Source organism: Sus scrofa, chromosome 14, assembly GCF_054392235.1.
Source record: "Sus scrofa isolate SSC_HxYL_T2T_F1_AM1 chromosome 14, Sscrofa_HxYL_maternal_Yorkshire_Landrace_v2.0, whole genome shotgun sequence".
NCBI lineage: Eukaryota > Metazoa > Chordata > Mammalia > Artiodactyla > Suidae > Sus > Sus scrofa.
Window position 1 is genome coordinate 49,255,346 of NC_139396.1, and position 15,072 is coordinate 49,270,417.

Consider the following 15,072-nt stretch of genomic DNA (forward strand, 5'->3'; position numbering starts at 1 on the left):
GATAAATAAATAGATCATTTATCTAGCCAGTTTGAGTTGGGTTTCTCTTCATGGCAACCCCAATATTCCTGACCAATACACACCTCAATACAGTCTTTTAAGAGGTAGGAACCTGAGGAATTGAGGAAGGATGAACCAAATGACATCAAAGAACTTTTGGGGCTAGGATTCATTCCACTCTTATGTCACAGAAACAAAATCTAAGTTCTGATTTTGCAAAGTGCTGAGAATTCATATAAAAGTCCTGGATCAAGTGCCGAAATATTAAAGAATTCCCAAAAAAGACTTCTCAAAAATGGTGACCTTTCCATCACGACGCATTTGGCTGAAATAAGAGAAAATTCAAAAGTGGCTTCAGCCATAAGGACATGTGTTATTTACTTAAGGAGAGAAACCAGGGGTAGGCGGCCGCGGGACTGCTTCAGAGGCTGGGTGGCTTCATTAGGCATCCAGGCGTGTTTCCAGCTTTTTGCTCTGCCTTCCTCAGCGTGCTGGCAAGCTCTCCCTCGCGGGTGCACTGTGGCTTCGCAACTAGTCATCACGTCCTCACGCGACTGCATCCAGAACCAGTAGCAAAGAAGCATTTTCTCCTCCCATACACCTCTCTCACCAAAAAGTGCATTTTTCAGAGTCTGAGGCACACTTACTCCTCTAGTTCATTGGCTAGAACCTGGTCACATGGCCATCTCTACACCAATCACTGGCAAAGAAGGAGCTGACTGACACATAGGCTTAGACCAATCAGGACTCACGGTGACCCATCATCTCGGGGAACGAATATTATTGTAGCTGAATAGAGGGGACGGGCTTGTGGGTAGACCCTGGTGATGTCTGCGGTAGAGAACATTCTAGCCATCCCTAGGTACCACCTATTCCCCTCTCCACAGATTTCCAACCACAAAAAGGAGCTCTCTGAGCTTGAGAAGGTTCAGCCTTGAGCACTCACGCTGTTGCAAAGGTATGAGTTCCCTGCTCCCTGTGATTTCCAGTGAATCGTGGTGGACACAAGAGCAAGTCAGAAATGCTAAGGTCTAGAGAGTATCGAGGCCCAAAAGGTTCAACTTTTCCCCAAAATCTTTTCAGGATCAGCAGCCGAGAAGGTTGCTGTTGCCTACCCACCCCAGAGGTGCCAACCTCTGCAACTCTCCATTAATCAAGATCCAGTGACAAATCCCTCTTCACACGCCAACCATCTGCAGTTGTTCACACACATGTGTTCTGGTGTCCAGAGCCCCAGAGGTGCTAATGAAGGCAGCTGGCCAGGGAACAAGAGACCATGCAAATTCTGGCCAGTCCAACCTTAACCAAGCCTCACTGGTCCGTGGCAGGAGGCTCAGAGACCTAGGGCAGGGGGAGGTGGACTTCTCACATCACTGGCTCCAGATGATGAAAGGGCTGATCCCAGCAACTTTGGGGAAACCCAGAAGCAAATCTGAGACAAGAATTAGAGGGCAGGTGGGAGTGACTCAGAATACATTGGGTGGGGAGTCAGAAGTGAGCCAGAGCTGAGAGGCAATGTTATCAAACTAGAACAGAACACTCTTGAAACAGCACAGAGCACTATGGCCAACTGGGCTCCACCCTGCTGGGCAGCCCTGGGACACAGTGCAAGAAAAAGTTGGAGTTATCCCATCCCCAAGGAGCCAGACTCCTGGATCTCATAACTTTCTGTCTCTTTGACCAGTCTTGCACTCAAGCAGAATGGCTCTGATGCCCAGAGCAAACCCACAGGCATCAAGGGTGGGATGTTGGACCAACATGGTGAGGGCAGGGACCAAGAGCATTTCTTAGACTTGCCTTTTTTTTTTTTTTTTTTTTTTTTTGTCTTTTTAGGACCACACCAGCAGCATATGGAAGTTCCGAAGCTAGGGGTTGAATCAGAGCCACAGCTGCTGGCCTGCACCACAGCCACACAACGCAGGATCAGAGCCTTGTCTGCAACCTACACCACGGCTCACAGCAACGCCCCATCCCTGACCCCCCAAGCCAGGGATTGGACCTGCATCCTCATGGATACTGATTCGTTTTTGCTGTGCCACAGTGAGAACACTCTAGACTTGCCAAATTTCCCTTGACCTCTGAGCTGCTGATTCTACATGATCCTGTGAGAGGGGCAGCCCCAGGATCAGGTGGAGACCAGTTTCCCAAGTTGGTCCCACAGCATCCATAACACCACCCCTCCTGACCTGGAGGGAGTCTGCCCCTGTGGCATGGCAGGCACCCCTACCCTACCCCAGGACTCCAGACTGGAGCCCCACAGAGCAAAGTGATTAAAATCTCAGGCTCTAATTATCACACTAAATCAGAGCAAAGAAAGACAAATATCATATGATATCACTTATATGTGAAATCCAATAAAAATGATACAACAGAACTTATTTATAAAACAAAAACAAACTCAAAAATTTTGAAATCAAACTTCTGGTTACCATAGGGGAAACCATGGTTGGGGGGAGATCAATTAAGAGGATGGGAATTAAATATACATACTATTGTATATAAAATAGATAATTATCAAGGACCTACTGTATAGCAAGGTAAATCTCAATAATCTGTAATAACCATACAGGTTATTATTATTAATATTATAATCCTATATAGGGAATAAAGAATGGATATATGTACATGAATAACTGGTTCACTTTGCTATATAACTGAAATTAATACAATATTGTGATTCAACTATAGACCAATAAAATTTTTAAAAAAATAAAATAAAATCACGGGCTCTAGAGCCAGATTGAGTCTGAACCCCAGCTCCACCACTTAGTACTTGTGTAACTTTTTTCTTTCCTTTTATGGCCACACCTGTAGCATATGGAAGTTCTCAGGCAAGGGGTCAAATCCAACATCGGATCCTTAACCCACTGAGCAAGGCCAGGGATCGAACTCTTGTCCTCACAGAGACAACATTGGGCCCTAACCTGCTGAGCTGTGTGGTCTTGAGTGAGGTACTCTCTGTCCTTCAATTTACACATAGAAAGTACTTCCATATCAGACACAAAAATCAGCGCTCAATAAACGTAACTCACTTAGGTCCCAAGGAACATGGGTGTCCCCAATAACTTTCTCATCACTGCTCCATGCAACCACCACTCTAAGAGACAACAGAATTTTCAATAACATTCCCAACACAGGTACAGAACTTAACAGTTCACAATGCATGTGATTATCCATTATTATAACTACCAGTCCCCAAGGGCTTACCAAGCACTGGGTGCATTCACTTTAATCCTAGAGAATCTTCCCTCCAGACTATGGGCTCCGTGAGAGCCGGGACCTTGCATAACAATTCTCCATCACCCTCCAGTGCGGGCATAGTGCTGGCTGAATGAATAAATGGAGGGATGACCAATCCAATCAATCCTGATAGGTAAATCTTATTTCCACTTTACAGATGAGAAAACTGCGGCTCAGGGAAGGGCAGACCTGATTCTAAGGCTACCCACTTTCCACCACACCCATAGAGCCTTCCTACTGGACCCTCCCAATGACCCTGCCAGGTAGGCTGAGTACATGTATTAACTATGTAATCTTGAGCAATTAGCTGATCTTTTCTGTGCCTCAGTTTTTCTCATCTGCAAAATGGGACAGACAGCAGTACCTTTTGCAGAAGGTTGTGGCAAGGATTAAATGTATCAATATGTATAAAGAGCTTAAAACAGTGCCTGGCACAGGGCAAGTACTCAAGAAACGTCAGCTATTATTATTATCAATCTTTAAAGCTGATGTTATTATTATCAATCTTTAAAGCTGAAGAGGTCAAGTCCAAGGAGGTGCTGAGTCTGGAAGCCAGAGTGCTAACTCCCAGGCTCAGGCCCCTTAATTTGATGAGACGCATCTCTGGGGGACCCTAGTCACATGCCACTTTGACACCATAGCTGGTAGCAAGTATGAAATTGATAGGAAGTTGTTCCTGCTGCATTAAAATAAAAATCAAATGGAGTTCCCGTCTTGGCGCATAAGAAATGAATCCAACTAGGAACCATAAGGTTTCGGGTTCAACCCCTGGCCTCGCTCAGTGGGTTAATGAGCTGTGGTGTAGGTTGTAGGCGCAGCTTGGCTCTGGCGTTGCTGTTGCTGTGGCTGTGGCGTAGGCCAGCAGCTATAGCTCCGATTAGACCCCTAGCCTGGGAACCCCCACATGCTGCAGGAGCAGCCCTAAAAAGCAATAAATAAATAAATAAATATCAAACAAGTATATTTGAACTTACATACAAAGATGTATAGACAAGACGCTCACGCTACATTTTTTTCATAGAGGGCAAAGACTGGAAACAGCCCAAATGTCCATTACGTGGTAAAATAGGATTTTTGGACTTATAGCAGGCTAAAAGCAGAAATTTCACAATTGAAAAAAAAAACATCAGAGGAGGAAGAAGTGGTGTGGACTGGGAGTTTGGGGTTAGTAGATACAAACTATTACATTTAGAATGGATAAGCAATGAGGTCCTCTGTATAGCATAGGGAACTATATCCAATTCTTGTGATAGACCATGATGGAAGATAATGTGAGAAAAAGAATAATGTGACTGGGTCACTTTGCTATACAGAAGAAACTGGCACAACATTGTAAATAAATATACTTTAAATTTTTTTTAATCTAAAAAAAAGTGTGAGTTGGAATTACCATAAATTTACCATATCATAATTAACTTAGAACTGGCATAGAGCATGATTAACATAAAATTACCATATGACCCAGGGATTTACTCCTAGGTATCTATCCAAGAGAAATGAAAATAGGTGTTCGAACAAAACCTTGCATACAAATCTTCATAGCAGCATTAATCACATCAGTGAAAAAGTGGAAGCAACCCAAATGCCCATCAATGGAGGAATGGATAAACAAATTGTGCTAAACCCATAAAATAGAATATTATTCAACCATAAAAAGAAACGAAGTACTAACACAGGCTATAACATGGACAAAGCCTTTTAAAGACATTATACCAACTGAAAGAAGCCAGACACAAAAGACCACATATCATATCATTCCAACTACATAAAATGTTCAGAATAGGCAAATCCAGAGACAGAAAGTAGATTAGTGGTTGCCAGGGGCTGGGGGGAGGGGAAATGGGGAGTGACTATTAATGGATATGGATTTATTGTGAAGTGATGAAAATGTTCTGGAGCTAGATAGAGGTAATGGTGGTAACAACATTCTAAGTGCACTAAATGCCACTGAATTGTACACTTTAAGTGGTTTAGGAGTTCCCTGGTGGTCTAAAGGTTGAGGACCCCACATTGTCACTGCTGTGGCTCAAGTTTGATCCCTTGCCCAGGAACTTCTGTATGCTTTGGATGAGGCAAAAAAAAATTTAAAACAATTTTTTTAAAGTATGTTCATGGTAAATTTTGGAGTTCCCATTTTGGCTCAGCAGGTTAAGAACCTGACATAGTCTCAATGAGGATTCAGGTTCAATCCCTGGCCTCGGTCAGTGGGTTAAGGATCCTGAGTTGCCACAAGCTACAGAGTAGGTCACAGACAAGGCTAGGATCCCAATTTGCTGTGGCTGTGGCATAGGCCTGCAGCTGCAGCTCCAATTCAACACCTAGCCTGGGAACTTCCATATGCCCCAGGTGCAGCCACAAAAAGAAAAAAATTTGGAGTTACCTAATGAATCTGACTAGGAACCATGAGGTTGCAGGTTCAATCCCTGGCCTTGCTCAGTGGGTTAAGGATCCAGCGTTGCCATGAACTGTGGTGTAGCTCGCAGACGCGGCTCAGATCCCGAGTTGCTGTGGCTCTGGTGGAGGTCTGCGGCTACAGGGCCGCAGGAGCAGCCCTAGAAAAGGCAAAAAGACAAAATAATAATAATAATAATAATAATAATAATAATAAAGCAGAGTTAAGAAGAAAAATGCATAAAAAAAGAAAAAATTTTTAAATAAAATAATAGAATAAAATAAAATATATGGTTAATTTTATATTATGTGAACTTTACCATCAAAGGGCATGACTAGGACTTTAAAAAAATGAAATAAGAATTTTGCAAATAAGACTGTTTTCTTATGTTTTACAAAATGTAAATTATAAATGCAGCTATAGGCCAGTCCTTAGACTAAAGATGAATGAAACATTGAAAGTAATCATCTAATTCATCCAACAAAATCTTTAAGAGCAGGATGTGATGTCCTCCCCTTCTCACTTGACTTCTGTAACCCAATGTTAAAGATGCATGGTTTTGCTGAAATATTTCAGGGCATCATCAATTTCCCCCAAGGTCATCTCTTAATGCTTTGATATTCAAATCCTTCTATTTTGGAAGCATCAATTAAATGAGAAGTTTGGTCGATATTCTTTTCTTCACGCACTAACTGCTCTAACTGTGAGAGTTCCTCATTGGTCCATGGTTTTGCTGTGGTTCCGGCAATTTGCCAGGATCACTTTCATCGACTTCCTGAAATCCAACATTTTCTTAGACTTGCAATTTCACTTTATGATTGGCACTGAATTCACAGTTCATTATAATTTATTGAGTCTACAGTTCCTGCCCAATCCTTCAGCAAAGATATGGACATTAGGGGATGGGTGGGGGTAAACATCGCCCTTCACCATAGAGCAGTAGTTCTCAAGTGGGGACAGTTTTGCCTCCCGTGGGACATCTGACAATGTCTGGAGACATTTTGGGGCTGCTATTGGCCTCTAGTGGGGCAAGGCCAGGGATGCTGCTAACCATCCTACAATGCACAGAACAGACCCCACAACAAAGAATCATCCAGCCCAAAATGTCAACAGTGCCCAGGCTGAGAAACCCTGCCCTAGAAGGATGATGTCTTGAAACTTAACTTTTCTTCCTTTTTGGGACCGCACCTGCAGTATATGGAAGTTCCCAGGCTAGGGGTCAAATTGTAGCTGCAGTGGCCGTCTGACAACACAGCCACATTAACTCAGGATCCAAGCCACATCTGTGACCTACGCTGCAGTTTGCAGCGACCCTGGATCTTTAACCCATGGATTGAGGCCAGGGATCAAACCCACATCCTCACAAAAACAACACCCAGTTCTTAATCTGCTAAGCCACAATGGAAACACCCGGAAGCTAAATTTATAAATGGTCAGTTCATGGAGTTCCTGTTGTGGCTCAATGGTAACGAACCCAACTAGTATCCATTAGGACAAGGGTTCGATTCCTCATTCCTTTTTAGAGTGTGGCCCTAAAAAAGACCCCCGAAAATAAATAAATAAATAAATAAATAAATGGTTCTTTGGAAAGTACTTCATGTTATGACATTTTTGAATCCCCAGGCAACCTCATAACTGCAATAATGCCAATAATGAATTGACATTCATTGTTCGCCCTCCCAGGGGGAGGAATCCACTTTGCTATATTGGGTCCCTGTGTTTATGGAAAGCCTGGTTCCTGCAAAAATTTCCTTAGTCTCTCTGGCTGCCAGGATGCCCAGGCCAAATTTACACTCAGTCTTTTGTTGTGGACCCACCCCACCATTATCCTAATTATTCAACTCTCTTGTATTTTCCTTTTGCCCCCCAGTTATTTTAATCATAGTACACTGATTCATTTCTGTATACCGCCCTGAGTCCATGAAGGAGGAGAGCAGGGATAAATAAGCAACAACAAAACACGCAGCTCTACCTATAATGCCAAATGGGACACAGACATATGTTGCCCTTGGAACCACAAATACCCATTGCTTCCTTCTCCCCCCATCCCAGTAAAGGTTAGGTGGGGTTGTTTTCTCCCCTTCTTCTGCAATAGCATGTGCCTAATTACAGAACAGCAGCAGGAGACCTGGGCAGCCATCCAATTTTTCTCATGCAGATGTTCAGAGGGAAGATTGTACAAGGGTCCACACCAAGGCAGCTGCAGTCACGTCAAAAGACTGCAGGGGCCCCTAGGTCTGAGTGGCAGCCCTTGGCAGTGAAACCCCTCCACCAGGGGGCGCCATTGTCCTGAGCTCACTGGACTGGTCCAGACACTGGTCTAGGAAACTTACTCCTCCTTCCAGTCTCCCCCTCCTACAAGTTACCTAAATTCTACCACAACTTTAAGTCCCAACTCAAGTCATGCCTCCTCCAGGAGGCCTTCCCAAAACTGCCCGTGGCCCTCCCTTCTTCTCTGTCCCGCAGGGGTTAATTACATTCTCTTAAATCACTTTATTTCAGGCAGGCCAGTTATCTCCCAGGCAGTTTTAAGGCCCTTCCAGGCTTCTTCCTTTTCAAGGCTTCTACTGTACTGAACATATTGAAATGCTCCTGCAACCCAAGTTATATAAAACCATTTTATAAGAAGTGAGGCAGATTAAAAGGTTGATTGATCAATTGGTCAACTTTATGTTTTATGGCTGTTTGAATACTAGTCTTGGTGTTGCCATTTTCTTTACATATTTACATATTTTGGAACTAATAATTTTTGGGGGCCTCAAGTTTTTTGTTTTTTTCTTCTCATTTATTTCCAATTATCTCTAACTCTGTGTACAAAATAGCAAAAAGTTAGAAACAACTTTAATGTCCACCAATTTATTAAAACTAATGAGGGCAGACAAGACATGGAAACAACCTAAATGTCCAATGACAGAAGAATGGATTAAGAAGATGTGGTACATAGACACAATGGAATACTACTCAGCCATAAAAAAGAACAAAATAATGCCATTTGCAGCAACATGGATGCAGCTAGAGATTCTCATACTAAGTGAAGTAAGTCAGGAAAAGAAGGCCAAGTACTATGTGATATCATTTATATCTGGAATCTAAAATATGACACAAATGTACCTGTCTACAAAACAGAAACAGACTTATAGACTAGCAGAACAGACTTGTGGTTGCCAGGGGGAGGAGAGAGGGATAGGGATGGACTGGGAGTTTAGGGTTAGTAGATGCAAACTATTACATTTAGAATGGAGAGAAAACAAGGTCCTACCGCATAGAACAGGGGACTATAGCCAATCTCCTGTGATAAAACATGATGGAAAGGAATAATTTTTTAAAAGAATGTGTATATGTATAACTAAGCCACTTTTCTGTACAAAAGAAATTAGCCCAACAATGCAAATCAATTATCCTTCAATTAAAAACATAAATTTAAGAAAATGAATGAGGGGAGTTCCCATCATGGCGCAGTGGAAACGAATCCGACTAGGAACCATGAGGTTGAGGGTTCGATCCCTGGCCTTGCTCAGCAGATTGAGAATCTGGCGTTGCCGTGAGCTGTGGCATAGGTCGCAGACGTGGCTCAGATCTGGCGCTGCTGTGGCTGTGGCGTAGGCCGGCAACTGTAGCTCTAATTGGACCCCTAGCCTGGGAACCTCCATATGCCATGGGTGCAACCCTAAAAAAGACAAAAAAAACCTCCATATGCCATGGGTGCAACCAAAAAAAAAAAAAAAAGCAAGAAAAAGAAAGAAAGAAAAAAAAAAAGGAAATGAATGAGGACATCATTACAAAGTGTATGTATACCAAGCATAAGATTTAAATACACACTTGATTATTGGAACTATTCTGTAAATTTTTTTTCCAGCTTTCCTGAGGTCTAATCCCAGATATCGTCAGGAGCCTGAGAGACAGTGCCTATAAAACCCAACAGATAAAAGGACCCCATTCATCTCTCAAACTAGACATTAAGTTTCTTGAAGAGAAAAGCCCTGTCTTAGTCTCACTAAATCCCCACGTGCCAAGTACACGACAAAGTGCGTGCTCATTAAACATGCCTCCAACTAATATTTAATGAGCACCTACTATGTGCCAGACACTGTTCTGGGTCTGGGGAGGGGGAGTACATCCAAGAACTAGACAAAGGAGGTCACTGCTCTCATGAAACTGCCATTCTAGTGCAAAACACAGATAAGCTGATCATTATATTCCATGTCAGGCAACTACAAATGCTGAGGAAAAAAAGAGCAAGGAAAAGGAGGAAGAGTGTTGGGTGCCATTGTAGGCAGGATAGTCAAAAAAATGCCCCTTTGATATGCTGGCATGTGACTAAAAAATGTTGAACTGAGCAAGTGAGCCATGCAAATACCAGGGAAGAGAACTCCAGATGGGTGGAACGGTGCATGCAAACGCCCTGGGGTCAGTGTGTGCTTGGACTCTTAGAGCTGGTAACGAGGCCAGTGGCTGGGAAGGAACAAGTATGGGGAAGGAACTTGTGAGCCGTGCTCAGGACTTTGGCTTTTTATCTAAAAACACTGACTGAGCTGGGAGAGCTTGAAGCAAAGGAGGGACATGACTATCTTAAAAGGCTTATTCTGGCTATGATCTGAAAAACAGACACAGGGAATTCCCATCGTGGCTCAGAAGTAATGGATCCAACTAGTATCCATGAGGATGCAGGTTTGATCCCTGGCCTCGCTCAGTGGGTTAAGGATCTGGCATTGCCGTGAGCTTCGGTGCAGGTCACAGACTCGGCTCAGATCTGGCATTGCTGTGGCTGTGGTGTAGGCCGGCAGCTACAGCTCCAATTTGACCCCTAGCCTGGAAACATCCATAGGCCATGGGTGCAGCCTTAAAAAGCCAAAAGAAAAAAGAAAAACAGAAACAGAAGAATAAGAGGGAAAAAAAAAAAAACAGGAAGACCCATGAGGAGGCAACTACAGCCTCTGGGACCTGCTGATTGCCTGCCTGGCCAAGAAAACATCAAAGCCAGGGGCCCGGTGGGGCCCCCGCCCACTGTCAGAAAACACAAGCCCGGTCAGCACTGTCACCCAGACCTCTTGGGGATGCTGAGAGAGGAGGGCCTGCATCACTATCTTGGCTTCCTCCAAGACTGGCAGGACGCCCAGATCAAAATCGATACTGAATACACAGGGATTTAATCTGCACTTGTTTAAGCACTAGCTGGGCCTCCATGAAACAGCGTCATCTTGTAAGGCTTATTAAAGGTATGCAGCCAAACAAGACCCCATAGACTTCCTCAGGGCTCTCCAGGCCGTGAGGCCGTCCAGCTGCATCCCACCACCCCCCGCCCCCACCTGGTTCTCACACAGTCGCAGGTTAGGGCAAGAGTGGTCTCAGTTTCAGAAAAAGTTGCTTGGAGGAAGGAAGGCGTGGCCCCTTTCAAACCTTGATGTAAGATAACCTCCATGTACCAAGATGTATTGCTAAGCATACCGCAGAGCAGTGCAAAAGTATCCCACTCTTCCCATAAGAAAAGTTAAAAAAATAAAACATATTGGTAAATTCTTGGATGCACACTAAGAAACTCTAGAAAGATACACGAGAAACGAGCACCTCTATGTAATATGTCAGAAAGCAAAGACTGTAGGGAGTTCCCATTGCGTGCGTGCGTGCGTGCGTGCGCGTGCGTGTGTGTGTGTGTGTACACATAGCTGAATCGCTTTGCTGTACAGCAGAAATTAACAGAACACTGTAAATCAACTGTACTTCAATTTTTTTTTAAATTTTTTTAAAGAATTATATGCTTCTCTTTTTTCCTACCCAACCTAAGCATCTCTCTAATAGATTAGGGAACATATGGGGCCATCAAGCTTCATTGTGGGGTCCTTGGCAGCCCATCCGGAGGGGCTGATGGGAAAGGCTCCCATCACATGATGACATTTCTGTAGTCACAATCTTGGTCCACACCCAAATCTGGGTCACAGCCAACAAGGAGGAATCCGGTCAAGGCAAAGGTTTTTTTCTCTCCCACCCTAGAATGCCATGGTGTGGGCGTGTGAGATTTTTAGATTTCACTTCTGTACTAAAAATCCAGAAGCCACATACAAAACGTTATGATTCCACTGCAAAGAAACATCGCTCTGAAAGCTCTCTTTACAGGGACTAAACAAGAAAATTTGTGCAAAGTACTAGACTAGGCTCTTTTATCTCACTTTCGTGAGGAGCGGGGGAGCTCGGTTGGGTGGTTGCCTTTTTAATTTTTCTTTTTTTTTTTTTTTTTTTTTTTGTCTTTTCTAGGGCTGCACCCACAGCATATGGAGGTTCCCAGGCTAGGGGTCCAATCGGAGCTGTAGCTGCCAGCCTACGCCAGAGCCATAGCAACACTGGATCCAAACCACGTCTGTGACCTACACCACAGCTCACAGCAACACTGGATCCTTAACCCACTGAGCAAGGCCAGGGATTGAACCCGCAACCTCATGGTTCCTAGTCGGATTCGTTAACCACCGAGCCACGACGGGAACTCCTTTTTCTTTTAAAATATTTTTAAACTAGGAGTCCCCTGGTGGCCTAGCAGTTAAAGGATCCAGCGTTGTCACTGCTGTGGCTCAAGTCATCTCTGTGGTGTGGGTTAGATCCCTGGCCCAGGAAATTTTGCATGCTGTGGGCGCAGCCAAAAATTTTTTTTAATTTAAATAGGAGTTCCCATCATGGTTCAGCAGTGACAAACCCCACTAGTATCCATGAGGATGCAGGTTCAATCCCTGGCCTCGCTCAGTGGGTTAAAGTATCTGGCATTGCTGTGAGCTGTGGTGAAGGCCAGCAGCTGCAGCTCAGATTCAACCCCTAGCCTGGGAGCTTCCATATGCTACAAGTGCAGCCCTAAAAAAGGCCCCCAAATTTTTTTTAATAAATAATAAATATACAATGACAGAATGTCGAAAAGGTACACATGACTACCTAGTAAGAATTAAGTCACCTTCCAGCCTGTCCAACAACCCTTTTCCCTCCCAGGAGGAGCTGCCAATTTCACTGGAATCAACATTTGCAAACATTTATATTTGTATTTTCTTTTGTGTACACACACACATACACACAGACACAGTTCTTCATCCTGCTTAATCCACTAACAGCACCAAGAGTCAGTTCTGTATCACTATAAATGGACCTGCCTCATTCTTTTTTTTAACAGCTGCAAAAAGTTTCCTTGCTTATACATCATAATTTATTTAATCAGTTTAGCCTCGTCCCAAGTCTTTCCTATTACAAACAATCACTGCAGTCACTGTTAGCACAATTTCCACATTCTGCACATGTGGAAATGTATCTGAATGACAAATATCTCAGCCTGGGATGGCTGGGTCAAAGGTGGGGACGGTTTTTAATTTTGATAGATAATGTCTGGCAGCACCTTTCAGAATCAAGGGTAAAGAAAGGCAAAAAATGCTGGAAAAAACACGTCCCAGGCTCTCAAACTCAGATCAATCTGAGAGGTAAACGTTGGTACCCTTGTTTTCAAGCTGGGGAAGCTGAGATGCAGAGATGTCAGTGGCAACCCAGCTGGGTACCAGACTCCAGCCTCTGCTTATTCCCCACACAGTGCCCTTCCAGGCCTCATCGAAGTCATGCTCCCCCAGGCCGGGCTGTGCTTGGCTCTGTGCCTTCCAACCCATGAACTCCAAGTGCCCGGAATCTGTTGATTTATGGTTCTGCCTTGATACCCGTATTAATCACCATAACTTTTAATTGAGCTAATACAAGCATCATATGTTGTTAATTACACAATGCGGATGAAAAACTCTTCCAGATGAACTCAACCGCTCCATCTAATCAGAGTGGCAAGTCGCGTTTTAATTACAAACCAGAGCGTACATGGAAGGCATCTGCACAGCCTAGCGCTCAGGGGGCCGATGGCTCCAGCTTGCAAAACGCCAAAATCACAGCCAGCGGCCACGGCATCCTCCACACAGAGCCAGCTCTGGTGATGAAAGAGGCGTGATGCTTCCCGCAACCTCACAGCCCAGAGCCCACCCAGTCAAGCCCCTTCCGTACAGCCTCGGACCGCACCCCCTTTCCAGCCCAGGAAAGGAATCACCGACTCCTTTTCTCAGGAACTAATCAAAGGCCTGTTATCAGTGACCTTTTCTGGAACATCCTTTAACATCCTGTCAATTTGCCCACACTCACAGAGCACAAAGAAGCCGGCTGTGATAAGAGAGTAATTTCAGAGGTGATGCAAGACTGAAAAGGGATCCTCGGCTCCACAGAGACACAGAGAGGGCCTCTGAAGCTGGGAGTTAGAGAAGGAACCTTGGGAGGGACGTGTTAAAAACTGAATTCTGTGTGCCCCCCCCCCAATTCATGTTGAAGCACCAGTCCCCAATGTGATCGTATTTGAAAATAGAGCCTTGGAGTTCCCCTCGTGGCGCAGTGGTTAACGAGTCCGACTGGGAACCATGAGGTTGCGGGTTCGGTCCCTGCCCTTGCTCAGTGGGTTAACGATCCGGCGTTGCCGTGAGCTGTGGCGTAGGTTGCAGACGCGGCTCCGATCCCATGTTGCTGTGGCTCTGGCGTAGACCAGTGGCTACAGCTCCGATTCAACCCCTAGCCTGGGAACCTCCATATGCCGCGGGAGCGGCCCAAGAAATAGCAAAAAGACAAAAAAAAAAAAAAAAAAAAAAAAGGAAAATAGAGCCTTATGGGAGGAATTAAGGTTCAATGGGGGTCATAAGAGTGGGGACCAGACACAAGAGGGCTGGTGTCCTTATAAGAACCCGAGAGCTCTCTTACTCACCTGCTGTCTCTCTCTCTCCCTCCCTTTCCGTGAGAAACAGAGGGAGGGTGGCCATCTGCAAGCCAGGAAGAGAGTTCTCACCACAAACCAAATCTTGATCTCAGACTTCCAGCCTCAGGAACTCTGAGAAAATAAATGCCTGCAGTTTAAACCTCCCATCTGTGGTACCTTGTTATGGCAGCCCGAACAAACTAAGACAGCAAGCAGATGGCATCAAGGCAGCCAGGGAAGCCCAAGGTCCGAGGTCAAAGAGGTCAGAGGTCAAAGAGAGGTTTTCAAGAAGAAACCAACAGGAGTTTCATGGTGGCCTAGGGGTTAAAGACTTGGTGCTGTCAAGTGGCTCAGATTACTGTTGTGATGCAGGTTCTAGCCCTGGCCTGGGAACTTCTTTTTTTGGCTCAGCCAAAAAAAGAAGAGACAAAGGTAGCTGTGGGAGGCAAAATAATGGCCTCTCCCCAGAGATATGCACATCCTGATCCCCAGCACCACCTGTGGATGTGACCTGAGTGGGCAAAAGAGACTCTGCAGCTGCAATGAAGTTTAGGATCTTGAGATGGCGAGACTATCCTGCATTGTGCAGGTGGCCCAATGTGAACTCAAGGGTCCTTTTAAGAGGGAGGCAGGAGTGTCAGGGTCAGAGAGAGGAGAAAAGAGGATGGACGCAGAGGTCGGAGAAAAAACAATATACTCCAGG

The 15,072-nt window shown here is 44.7% G+C and overlaps 2 protein-coding genes across 10 annotated transcripts in view; one reads left to right on the forward strand and one right to left on the reverse strand.

The window, feature by feature from the left end:
• Window positions 1-15,072, forward strand: part of DHX37 (DEAH-box helicase 37) — a 978,033-nt gene that overhangs the window by 767,556 nt on the left and 195,405 nt on the right. The window lies entirely within an intron of this gene.
• TMEM132B (transmembrane protein 132B) overlaps window positions 1-15,072 on the reverse strand; it is a 393,866-nt gene that overhangs the window by 349,308 nt on the left and 29,486 nt on the right. The window contains exon 2 of one of the 9 annotated variants that reach the window (XM_084996155.1): window positions 5,621-5,792. The exons of the other annotated variants lie outside the window; for them this stretch is intronic. The gene's annotated coding sequence lies outside the window, so the exon portion shown is untranslated. The remainder of the gene's footprint in view (window positions 1-5,620; window positions 5,793-15,072) is intronic. 9 annotated transcript variants of the gene reach the window in all.